The sequence below is a fragment of the Agelaius tricolor genome, unplaced genomic scaffold (assembly GCF_023055355.1).
Source record: "Agelaius tricolor isolate 1412-34295 unplaced genomic scaffold, bAgeTri1.0.p SCAF_1, whole genome shotgun sequence".
Classification (NCBI taxonomy): Eukaryota; Metazoa; Chordata; class Aves; order Passeriformes; family Icteridae; genus Agelaius; species Agelaius tricolor.
In genome coordinates this window covers 100,370,602-100,383,683 of record NW_027269261.1, presented here as the reverse complement: position 1 = coordinate 100,383,683, position 13,082 = coordinate 100,370,602, and the positions used below count along the sequence as shown (strand labels likewise).

General features: G+C 41.6%; 1 protein-coding gene across 6 annotated transcripts in view; it reads left to right on the top strand.

Annotated features, from left to right (window-relative positions):
• Positions 1-7,504: 7,504 nt before the first annotated feature.
• Positions 7,505-13,082, top strand: part of PHF3 (PHD finger protein 3) — a 52,910-nt gene continuing 47,332 nt past the window's right edge. For 2 of the 6 annotated variants that reach the window (XM_071445463.1, XM_071445454.1), the window contains exon 1: positions 8,323-8,466. The gene's annotated coding sequence lies outside the window, so the exon portion shown is untranslated. Of the gene's footprint in view, positions 7,790-8,322; positions 8,467-13,082 lie in introns of those variants that run through there. The other 4 variants (XM_071445522.1, XM_071445505.1, XM_071445492.1 and 1 more) reach the window with 4 other exon arrangements.

Below are 13,082 nucleotides of genomic sequence, written 5' to 3'. Positions count from 1 at the left end.
CGAAGTTTGCTGAAATGCTCATCACTTTCACTTACTTTTGTGTACTGTCAGCAATCTGGAGGTGCCTAAGCTCAGAATCTAGTCAGGCATCTGTTTTCTTCTTTTTTTTTTTTTAAATCTGGGCCTGAATGTCCCCTTTGCTGTAATGTTTGCTGTTTGTTTTACTCATAAATAAATGTGGATAAAAATTAATGGTAGAAAGTACAGTATTTTTTCATGTAGCTTACTTGGGACTTGCTGTCCCCAGTACTAAAGCAGCTTACTTACTTAGTGTTCTTGAAGCTGTTTTTGCAGTAAAACAGAAGAGGATAAGCACCAGTAAAGCTTAGAGAACACTTGAATCAATACCATTAGAATTCAGGTAAAAATAATGTGATAGAATGCTTCATTGTCAAGACTGAAGCTATGTACAAACAAGATGTTCCAAAAAATGCGTGAGCAAAGACCTGTTATTTGAGTTTCCAAAGTGGTGACTAAACTTCCTGACAAGTACTAGAAGGTGCTCTTAGTAGGCAGCTGAGGTGATCGATGCTCATATCTGCTTAGAGTTAAACTTTGGTTAATATATCTCTTCCTTTCTAAAGAGTGAGGTGGGATCATAGTATCAGTCAATGAGATTTCTGAAGGATTGCTTTTGGAGAAGTTATAGCCTCATTATAAAGAACACTGTATGATTTTAAAATGCCTAAAATAATATAATATAGCACAATCTTTAAAGCAGTAAAATAAACTTTGGATCATCTTTCCTGTGGAAGCTGAACGTGGTTTAAAAGGTATTTTGTTTAATAGAATACAGCTTCATTTGACTGAAGAAATGAGATGTTATGGAATGACATCCAAAGTCATCAATGTTTCTGTTGCCAAGATGGGCATGGAAAACAGGCTTTAATGTAACACTTAATTTTGGATGCTTTCAATGTGTAACTGCTTTGCCCCATCAAGAGGTATATTGTAGTACATTCCTGTCATCTGCTAGACTGGTTTGTGCTGTGGACTTAATGGCTTATGTAATGTGACACATAAATGGTGGCAGTGTTTACATCATTCCTTAGCATGTAGCAGAAATGTTCATGGGAAATGGGGCGAGAGTTTGCAATTAGTGCAGCAGAAAACTGATTAATTCCCTATATTGTTCTGTCATATGGTCCCTTAAAAATTTGGAGGAAAGGTAGTCAAACAAGGTACTTTGTTACTGATTATCCAAAATTAGGTATAAAATTGAATGTGATTTTCTTGACTCTGATTCTGAAAAGTGCTGAGCAGTCAGTTTCCACTTAAGTCTGTAAACACTTGTACTTAAATATACATGAAATTATGTGGAACTCTTTCTCAACAGTCCTGAGCCACTTCAGACTGTACTCAAAAGTAATTAATACTTCTAATCTCCCTGTCTTCAGTTCTCAGTGTATAAAAATCCATTCCAGTCCTTAAATTAGTGGGGCAGTTCTGGAGATAAGCAGTAATTTCTGAAGTAATCAGACCCATCAGCTTTATTGCAGAAGAAACAATGAGAAAATGAGTAATTTGGTATTGAGGCTGAATCCAAGGTTAGACTTAAGGTCTTTGGCAGTAAGAAAAGTAGTAAGGCTCTGCTCATTTATGTGAGCATTGTTTGTCCTTACAAATGGGATGGGGGAAGAAATCTTCTGTAATTAAATAAATGTATTTGAGAGGGCCAGACTAGGGGTTCATATATGATCTTACCTTAATTGTTTTTAAGCTTCTGAGTGCTTGACTGCAGCATTAATAATACTCTTTTTCCTTTTTTTTTTTTTAATATGTGCAACATTATTTAAATAATTACTGAGAACACTCAAAACAGTATCTTAGATTTGCTGGGCTTTTGCTGTGTCTTTGTTAAGCAAGTATTTTCTGTCAGTATCGGGAAAGTTATCAAACCAGAGATAGTATTGTCCCAAGAAGATTACTATTACCTTTTGTATGTATTTGTGTAATCCCACTGTAAAGAAAAAATCAATTATGCTTCACAAATTGAATTCAGCTCTTAAAATCAGGCTGAAATTTGATGGGTTTATTAATAGCTAGGAGGGACTTAACTGAAGAAATGCAGTTTTTTTAGTGAAAGGAATTTTGCTGTTAGGTATGTCTCAGCTCTCCTATGCTAAGAGATACCTAAAATAGGTTAGCTGAAGAGCTCTCTAAAAATGAGAGCATATTCTGTAAAGGGAACATGGGATGGCAAATTCAGCTTTTAGCATTGGTATGTACAGGCAGATTAAATAAATTTCACCTAACTTCGTTAAGTGCAATAGTTCAAAGTGTCAGGTAAAGTATTTCTTTCCACATACTCTGCTCTTAATGTGTAATAACCATTGACAATTATAACTCAATTTAATCTTACTGATATGAGTTTATGCTGTGTAACCACAGCAAGTGGCATTATTTTTGTCTTGATGGTCACCTGCATGACTGCTGTTAATTTTGATACATACTGTCTTAATGCATTGATAATTATCTCAATAACAACTCAAGTTCCCTATCAGTTGAAAGCCTCTTTGTGAGGTAATAGTGTTTAAATAGTGATCTGACAAGAAACGATAGGGACAGTGCCAGAAGATCAAGTTCCCTGCTTCAGTTTCTGATTCAAATGAGAACTCTGAAGAAAATCAGATACCAGTGTTTAGATACATAGGAATGCTCAAGACAGAAATACTCACAAAGGAGAAGACATTCAGTCTCAATACTACATGTAACCTGCGTCTGTAAGAAAACCTAGATGTACAGAATGGGTATTTTCTATTGGACTGGAGTCTTAATCTCACTTTATTGGTGGAGTAACGGCAATAGCCGATTTTTATCCTTTATAAATTTGCACATGCTTTATCATTAAGTTCCACTGATGCTTGTTCTGAATAGGACAGAGCTTGAATTACCTTTGGACTCTGGAGGAGCAAGAGTTGCAGGTGATGAACTCTTCTTCCCCATTCACAGGAGTACAGTTATGATACAATCTGAACAGGACAGCATTGTTACGCACGTCCACAGTGCTAGTAGGAAGCTACACACATCTTAGTTTGCCTTCTTCAATTCCCCAGTAAATCTGTGTGTCTTTAGGTAGGGCATGCAAACCCTGAAGTTGCATTTAAAATTTCAATTCAACTGTGACAAGTTTCAGTTCATCATAGTAAAAGCACATAAAGACAAGAGGGCCATAGCAGATGTGCAAAACCATGGAGTTCCCTTATACTGCAAGTACACTCATCTCTTTACACTTGATGTACAAGGTTTTCCAGAGTAACACGTTCCCTGTCTGTCCCAGGGATGGGCTGCCCTACTCTTCTCTCCCTGGTTTTGTACAGCAGGATTCTTCTCCCTGCCTTCAAAGTGGGAGTTCCTTGCAGGATGCTGTGGAGAATGGGTACCTGGCAGGAACTTTATACCCCGATGCTCTCAGATGCTGCCTCAGGCCACCCTACATGGAGTGTTTCTGCACTCTGTCTTTATTCAATAGACAGAATTTTGCTAATGGGCAGACTTTTTTCTAGGCAGATGCTGGCTGTTTCCTATATTAATCTAATTAGTGAGACAATTTTATAATATCCAATCACTTTGTGTTGTTAAGGTTATCCTTCTGATGGAGAGCATGCAAACTTTCCCATATTTGTGTTAAATCACACCCCTTTTTACCTCTCCTCTTCTCATACTTCATTCAGTTGCCTGATCTTGAGTTAGCCTTTTGCTGCATAAGGTTTATTTCAAACATTGAGAGTCTTTAGCTCCCAAGTTCTTGACCTTATTTTGTTCCTGTTTTCCCTGTCTAGAAATTCTTGGTCATTTCTATTTCGCTTGTCTACTTCTCATCAAAACTCCTTTCTGGACTTCCTTCATTGCTACCTGGTTTTCTTCACTGGAAAAAAAATAGGTACTGTTCAACAGCACTCGATGTTTATATGCCTGTCTCAATTGTCTTTCAGCACTACCAGAGTATTTATACTACTTTGAAGTTGGGTCTCAATAAGTTCTATTCCAAGCCCTTTGCCTTGGAAGCAGTTCTGAGCCAAGTCCAGGAAGGGAATTTGAGAGAATTATCATATATTATTGGGTTGAAGCATTAGGATATTTTTGAAGGAAATCCTCTAATTGTGCTATTAAGAATATAGAGTAATTTAGATTGGACAAAACATTAGAAGATGATCTAGTCCAACCCCATGCTCAAAGCAGGGATAACTTCACAATTAGATCAGGTTATTTAGGAGCCTATCGAATCTAGTTTTTAATATGTTCAAGGATAGAGATAACAGCTCCTTCCCAATATCCGTCACTCAGCTGAAAACTTCCCTTGAGAACTATTCAGAATCTTCCCAGATGCAATTCCCCCGTTTCTCACATTTTTTCACTGTGACCTCCAAGACACTCTGTCTCTTCCTCTCTACATTCATCTGCCAGGTAACTGACAGAGGAAATTTGCCTCCTCAGTCTCATCACGAGGGTGAAGAAGCACAATACGGTCTATGCTCCAAGCCTCTAATAATCTCAGTGACCTTCTACCATGGTTCCTTCCAGTTTGTCAATATTTTCATGTACTGGGGAACTGGACACAGGCTACCAAACAATTGCCTTCATAGAAGCTAAAAATTAAGGTAAATAGTACTGGAGTGAAATCTCAGGTATTCAGAGAATTCATAACCAGCAGCAGTTCCATAGATACGTGCCCAAATTAGTTTGGGACATAAGTCTCAAAGGCATATTTTGTGCTGGCTATCAAAGTTTGTTTCCCTCTAGCACTAAAAAAGTTCATTAAAGCATTTTTTTCTGTTTTACACCAATCTCTGCATATAACTGCATCTCTGTCTTACTTTCTGGGATAAAATGTCTTTTTTCAGTCTTGAATCTGTGTATTGCATTGGGTAATTCTTAACAGCTTGTAACTTCTACACCTTTTACCGCTCTACAAAAACCTACCCTTAGTCATAAAATCAATGGCTAAACATCCTTTGTCTTCAGAACCTTGCCTTTGTCCACCTTGCTGTATGGGTAATTTTAAAAGCCTCAGTCCCTTTCACCTGTGGAATTGAATGTTTTTCTGCTGCTTTCTAGAGTAGGACACGTAATTTCTGTTTGATCCAACAACTGTCAGCTACTAGTGAATCTTTTTGTGGGGAAAGAGAATGATCATGTCATAAATTTGGTGAAAAGTGCATACACGTTACTGTTCCTATACTAACTAAAGCAAGGAGGAGGTAGGAAATTAAAGAAAAAATAGTGTCAAATCAGATATTCTTAACCAAAATATGTGGGTTTCCTTTATATGATTAGAAAATTTTAGATTATTGGTTGTTATTGTTCTGCATTTGAAAAAGTCAATTCTTCTTACACAAGAAATAGAAAAGATCAGAGGAACTAACAGTTTTAAATTTTGCTAAAGATATAATTCACAGTAACTTAAAATCAACTTCAAACGAGCTAACTATGGAGCCTCCTGAACAAGTGATACTGGCAAATCCCAGGTATTGTGAGCAGAGTGTCTGCTGCTCTTCCTGGAAAAAATCATGGCAGTAAGCTATGAAAAGCAGCTATCTAATTATTAAGGGGTCCCAATGTAGTATTTCTGACTTTCAGAAAACAGTAACCAGAAAAAAAAAAGAGCTTGTTCAATATTGTAAATTCAGCAGATAAATGTAACTGGTGGTGTAGTACATATCAATTTATTTCAGAAGTCTAACTCTGCTTTGTATAACATTTTCAGTTATGCAATTCACAAAATAAATGCAGCACTTGGGTTTTAAAATCATTTAAATCAAGTATCTTGCAGACAAAAGAAAGATGTTCCTGTGAGACACTGTTTGAATATTTAATGGCCTACTGCTGTAACATATCTCAGCTTTTTGACAGTAGCAAATACTGCCCTACAGCAGGGCACCACCATACCCAATACATTCTTTATCCAGATAAGCACATGGAGCAATCTAACTCTTTTCCACATTTTGACAACCAAAGCATAATTAACAGTAAAAAGCAAGCCATGTTTATGACCAGTTTGATCATAATCTGACTGCACAGAGCATATTTTCAAAAATTGCATTTAGACCAAAAAACATGGGAAGACTATAAGGAATATAATTCACAAACCTCTTGGGAAGAGTTGTGGCTAAATAGAGGCCTGGAACTATAAGCAAAGAAAGTGCCTTCTGCTGCTTTTTCTTGTGTTCAGGGCACTAGAAGACTTAAAATAAATAGGTAACTTTTCAATGGAAACAACTTGGAAGATCTGGCCTACTACCAAGTAGCTCATGTATAAAGGGATTACATGATAAAATATTGCTAGGGAAGAATGGCTGTTATTACAGCTGTAATTGTGTACACCTGGTGTGTCACTGTACACAAAGGCCTCTGTAATACCTACAAAATTTGCTATTGGGGTGCTCTTTTTTTTTATGCTGAACTGCAACACAGGTGCTTCAGATGGTCAAGTTCATTACATAAATGGAGCAGCACTGTATGGCCATGGCAAAAGAAAAGTGCACATACTCTGTTAAACTGAGATGGGTCACTGGAGTTCTGTGACTTTTGACAGTGTAAAGAAAAAAGTGAATAGAGCAATGAACAATGATCAGATTACCAGCAATGCTTTGCCTGCTGCTTGTGTCAAAAGAAATGAAATCAAAAGGGCTGAATGCTGGAAAATTTGTGCAATGCAAATTCTACTTAACTGAATTTTGCTTCAGAAAGTAATTTCATTTCTTTGTATAATATCAACAGTATTTTAGAGGGTTAGCACCTTGTTGAAAGTTCTGTACCTAAAAAGCCTTTGAAGAAGTTCGTGCAACCAACCCAGTAGCTCAGTTCTGCACCATCATAAGAATTCAGGGTTTTTTTAAAGATGCTTGTTTTGGAAAGAAAAGAGTCCTTCTGAAACAGAAGAAGTACAGGAAGAAAACTGGAGAAAACCAACTTGTGGTAAAGTGCGTAAGTAGCTTTGGAAGGGCAGGGAGAAAAAAAATGCTGCATAGGTAAAAAACTGCTCCACTCCAAAACTGTTCTGTTGCAAATACCTTGTGTATTGCCTGTAAATATTGCTGTGTTACCATGCCTCCAGTTTAATGCTTCCTTTCTTAGTGTCATGGCAGCAAGAGATGCATTCAATGTATTTCAGCCTTCATGGCACCACAGAAAGCCCTAGAGAATACAATCTCAAAAACTCAAAACAGAACTGAAAAAAAGGAAACTAAAGGAAACACAATCAATTTTTTTGTCCTTACATCATGTTTGTATTTCGTTACAAAATACTAGGAATATGTAAAGGCAGCGTTAATATAGTAATATATAAGGTAATTCCAAATTCGATTTTTAGAAATATTAAAAATCAAGTTTCTCTTTTGGAGGTGCTGAAACTTGGCATATGCTAGAACCAGCCTGCACTGCACTTCATGCCAGCCATCACAACTGAAAGCAGCGTAACGTATGCTGCATTCAGCTAATGCTGTAACACAAATTGGCAAAGAAAGTCCTGCTCTTTAGTAACATCATGTGGAGACCAAATTACTCCAGGTTCTGATGTCCCGACAACGCACACCGCGACAGTCCCCCTAGGTGTCGATTCGTGCGGATGTGCGCCACAGGTCCTGCAAGGCGCGTACACAAACTGTTACCAGGAAAAGAGAAGGCGAAAACGCGCCTGCACCAACAGGCAGCATGAGACATGTCTGCCCGGGACCGACCGACTGCGGAGATTTTTCTGTCCAACGTGTAGGAACCGAAGAGCTTGGCACCTCGGGAACTGCAGGAATCCGCCCGGGGCCGACGGCGCACAGGACAGATTAACAAACAGGTTGTATAATGCGGGCTGCACCGAGCACGGGGGGTGGCAGCTGCTCCCCAAAGACAAAAGGCCACATCATTACACACGCACTAGTCACACCATGCGTGTCCTCAGCCAGGGTCTTACGGGAAAACCCGCGGAGCCGGCCGGCCGCCCTCCATCCGCCCTGCCCTGGGCCCGGGCAGGCCCGTCAGGCCCAAGGCCGGGCCCGCGGCTGCCACCGGGCGCCCTGGGTACTGCGGCCCCCGACTCCAGCGAGGGTACCCAGGACACGCCCGGCTCCGCCGCGAGGGCCGGTTCCGCTGAGGAGCCCATCCGGGCCGGGGCCAGCGGCGCACCTCAGTCCCAGCCCGGCCCGGGGTCCCGCGGCTCTGCCCCGCCCCCGACCCCTCCCGCCCGGCGCCTGCGCAGCGCGCGCGCCCCCGCCCGTCCCCCATCCCTTCCCTCCAGCAGCGCCGTCACGTGAGCGGCCGGGCCCGGCGCGCCGGACGCCGCGGGGGCGCGCACCGGCGGGGCAGCGGGCACGCGGCCACCACCGGGCCGGGCCGAGCCGGGCGCGACCACCTGGGCGGGGGCAGCCCGCGCGCGCGCCCCCGCGGAGCTGCGCGCGCCGCCCTCCCTCCCTTTGGCGCGGCCGCCGCGTCCCTTTCCCCGCGGCCGCGGGGCAGCGCTGGGCGGCGGAGCGGGTGAGTTATTGCGGCAGCGACGGGGCAGGCAGGGAGGGCAGCAGCGGGGGTGGAGGACCCCGCTGCGCTGCGCGGCGCCCCCCAGCCTTCCCCGGGCCGGGCAGAGCTGGGCCGGGCCTGCGGCGGCAGAGCCGCGGCCTATGCCGGCCAGGCCCGGCCGGGTGGCGAGGGGCGGCCCGGCGGGACGCGGCTGCTTCCACCGCGGGGCCGCGGCACGGGCTGTGCGCGGAGGCGGCGCCGCCGCTGGCTCCTGTGCGCAGGCGACTTGCGGTCCGGCCGCGGGCCCCGGGGGCGCTCCCCGGGGGTGCTCCCCGGCCGCCTCGCTCTGCCCGGGTGCGGCCCCGCGGCCCCGGCGCGGTTGTTGCGGAGGCTGCCACCCGCGGGCCCCGGGCCGGCCGGGTCCGGCCACCTGACATGGCGCTCTGGCCCCGGCCTCGCTGCCTGCGGCGGCCGCTCCCGCCCCGTGTCCGTGCGGGACCCTGCCGCAGGCTCCTTGCCCGGAGTCGTGTTGCTGCCGAGAGCTCTCCCACAGCGCCTTCCCTGCCCTGCAGCTGCTGCGTTTCGATCCTTCTACGTTTGTCTCTTCTCACCCCTTGAGCCACCGATGCCTTGTTGTCCCATACCAAAGAGAGAAATAATCACCAATTTAGACTCTGCTCTTCTTGCTCTTGGTCTGACCTGTTCCGGGCGCCTCCTCCCGTGTTTTAAACTTAGCATCACCAACAATTTCTGTGTTCAACTCCTGTGTATAGTACCCACTGTAGGAAGTGCGGGAGAAAATGTGGTCATCAGCAGTGCTGTGGGATGCAGTGGCCTGGTGGTATTTCCAGATCCTTATCTGGGATGAGGTGCCGTTTCTGGGACAGTGCGTTTATTGCTTGCTACTGGGATGCACGTAATAACTCTCAGGCTTTAGAAGAGGCATCGTTCATGTGATTGCGAGTGTTCATTCTGTGTGGTGTGCACAAGGGAGACCTGTTACAGCCGTGCAGGGTGCGTTTGGATGAAGAGCAGTCTGCGGCATAGTTTAAATTAGTAAAAATAGCCAATGGAGTGAAGCGTAAAAACCAGTAAGGAAAGACAGGAATGGGGGCTGACAGGAGCTACGCCATGCAAATTGTAGTTGTGGTGTCTTTCATGTAGTTGTTAATTCATTATGCAGTTTTTATGCATTTGCTTTTATCAAAATGAATATTAGCATCACTAAACAGTGGAAATATTTTAGGATTAAACGTAAGGATGGTAAACATATGGCATCTCTTTATAACCACTAATTCATGGTTTGTTTTGCTTAATAAATTAATCTGTTGTGGTTTGGGACACAATGTAAGGAAGCCTTGAAAACGTGGGTTTTTACATTTCTTGGAGTAATTCCACTTCTGTTTACAGTTAGTGCGTGTCCTGCAATAAAACTCTTCTTTTTCCATAACAAGCAGCTTCTACTTTTAATTTCTATAGTTGGCTTTAAAAATTATGCATATAAACATGGAGTTCTGAGCACTTATATTTGGTTTTTTCAGCTATTGTTGCCTGTTACTCAATCATTCAGTTTTTATGTGCCTTTTACATTTGCAAAATGAAGGGGCACCTAACTACAAACCCTGTTGGCTAGATTTAATTCAACACAGTGGTAAGGTGCTTTATGGAAAACAGAAACTCTGAAAATGCTAATGTACTGTATTTCTGCAACCACTGTCTTAAAAAGAGGCTTACCTCTACCACTTGTGTTGTGCTCAGAGTTGAGCTGATGAATTTCTTTAGTTATTTTAATTTTTGCCATTAATTTTTCCTAGTCAACCTGGATATTGTTAAATACAAGCTTTAAGGAGAGAGCCATATTATATTAGAAGCTTTTTTTATGGTAAGGGCATATTTTTGAAAGGTAATGCTATGAAGTAGCGATGATAAAGTTCACTGAATTGGGGTATGAGAGTTCATTTTATAGAAGCAGAAAGTGAAAGATTCAGACAGCTTGTCACATTCTCCTGGGTGGTGTCAATATAGCTACATGATGGATGGCATATTTCTGTGAAAAACTTCCCAAGGGTTAACTATTAAGCTTTTAACTGTTGCTAATAAAAATCCCAACAAACAAACTTAATTCTAATAGGTGTTTCCAAATGAATCTGTATGAGAGAGACACTGACAAATGCAAAAGGTATTACAAATGAAAATATTCTCTCCAGTGACTGACAAATAATCAGTGTAACTTGCTGCACAGTTTAACATTTTTATTGTGTTCCAGCTGAAAATACTTGAAACAAGTATTGAGAAACCTGAGGGTGGAAGAGTTCAAAAGAATAGCAGTAATAATGGGAATACAATCTCTCCTCATCTTTTTACTTTCAGTGAAATGCCTCTGGGTAGTGAACTTACAAATTCCAAAGTTATATACAGCAATGGAGAGACTCAAATGGTCTTTGATTATGCCTAATTTCTGTGGTATTCAGATGTATTCATTGGTGGGACAGTCCAGCAAGGGAAAACAGAGTACTTAATGTTTCACAATGTAAAAAAATTGCATTTTTCATTTACATACTCCACGTTTCACACTGTGAAGGTGTTTTTTGACATAACAGAAGTTTTAATGCAGCACTTTGTGCCTCTTTGAGCTGTAAAGTAAGGGTGAGAGAGGTATGTTTTTTTAACATAACTGCTAAGATGATTTTCAGTGATACAATTTCATATTTTGTGATTAAGAAAAGGTTTCTCTATTCGTTCTGTATTTCTTTGTCTTCTAAATAAATTTTTTTTTTTAAATTTACTTTTCCTTTCTGTTCACTGAGGTACACACTGATGTACAGTTATGGCTGGTGAATGAGTTATGAATAGAGAAGGTTTAACAAAGTAAGTATCTTGAGCTGTCTGCTCTCTTAAATACCATGATAGCAAGTAGTAAGATACCTGCTCTGTCATTGAGGGGAGCAGCACATAACTTTAGATTTTAGATAGATTTTGGGAGGTCATTATTATTATTATGTCTGTTGAGATTTTAGTAGCAAGGGGTTTGTGTCAGTTGATGTCTGAAGACTTCAGAGTGAGGTAAACACAAATATAGTATAGAAGAGCTTCTTAACAATTAACAAAATGCTCAGATTTACATTTCTTGTTTTTTAGTCTTTAGCAGGGCTTTGTTTTGATGGCACTAAAAGCTAGATCTTAAATTTTAAATGAGGAATTAAATTAATAAATAATAAGTAGGGGGTTTACATAAGGGAACAGGTGGCATATGGATACCTAATGGGTCGATGTTTCAGTGTGTAAGTTTGTCAGCAAAGTGTACCTGGCCCTCCTTTACAGCAGTATCGATGATTCAAATCAGCCTATTTGCATACATGTTCCTGTTAGGCAGGTTTTTGCCAGTGTCCTGTTTTTTTGGGAGATAAGTGAATGAGGAAGGTCAAATTTGATGATGCTTAAAGATTAAAGCTCAGTAAACCATATTCTATACAAGTGTTATACAAGTGTTATTCTATAAGTGTCAGCATCCTTTTGTTTTTTTGACAAAGGATGCTGAAAGCTTCTTTTAACCCTTTCCAAACATGTTTTTGTGGCTAGATGGCCATTCATATGCTCATAGATCACATTGCTTGTTCTGTCAAAAATATTTTGTGAGTTAATTTAATTCTTGAAGACTGCCCCAGGTGATGGGATTTGAGCCAAAATGAACCAGAGTAGAAAGCACATTGGTGTGAGATTGGTAAACTCACCAAAAAGTTGTCAAGTTGATATCTTCTTACTGATGCTGCCTCTGATGCACTGCCTGATATTGATTTTTCTCTTTAATCCCATGATGTGTTTGGACTGTGAACCCCATTGGGTAAAATCTCTAGCTACAGATGTGGGTCTCTGTTCTGGCTTTTGATGCTGTAATATCTATGAACATAATGCATACAGCTTCTGGTGCTTAAAGCATGGCAACATGGATACATGGCTACTTAGCCTTAATTTTCCATTAGATACTTGGGAGCTTAAACTTAAAAGTTTGTGTAGGAGGAAGGAGGAGGATGGTAGTAAAACGTGCATCAGGGCTTTGAAGTAACATTGTTTGGTAGATGGGTTTTAAGTGTCAAGGTATCAGTGAGCCCATGGAGTGGTCTGACATCACAGCTCCAGTGAACAAAGGTAGACATTTCATACCTTGAGTGTCCCTTTTGGGTTCAGTAGTTGCCATACAGTGTGAGCAAGGAGTTGTTTGTGGTTTTTGGTTTTTTTCAAGGTGCTTGTGTTCATACCTAATTGCATGCCAATTAAGATGCAGTTCTCCTCTTCTGATGAAAAGTTTTTGTCACTTATTGTTACTTTCTAATTCTTCTGTAACAATGCTGAATCAGCTTTTCCCATTTGTTTTGATGTCTAAGGTGATAGTTGTCCAAATAGTTTGTTCCTTTCATTTAGTCTCCTTCCAGAGTTTACTGCTTGAAGAAATAAATATAATATGGATCTTTTTAATGGAGTCTGTTAGAGTTATTGTCACTAGTGCTTGCTGTTGGTCATTGGGTGTGCATAAGCACAAGGTCCAGAGACCAAATGTCGTATCTTGAATGTTGCAATGTCTCCCACATAGTCCAGTCAATAACTAGATGTACAAAACTTTTAAAAGCACTAGACAGATT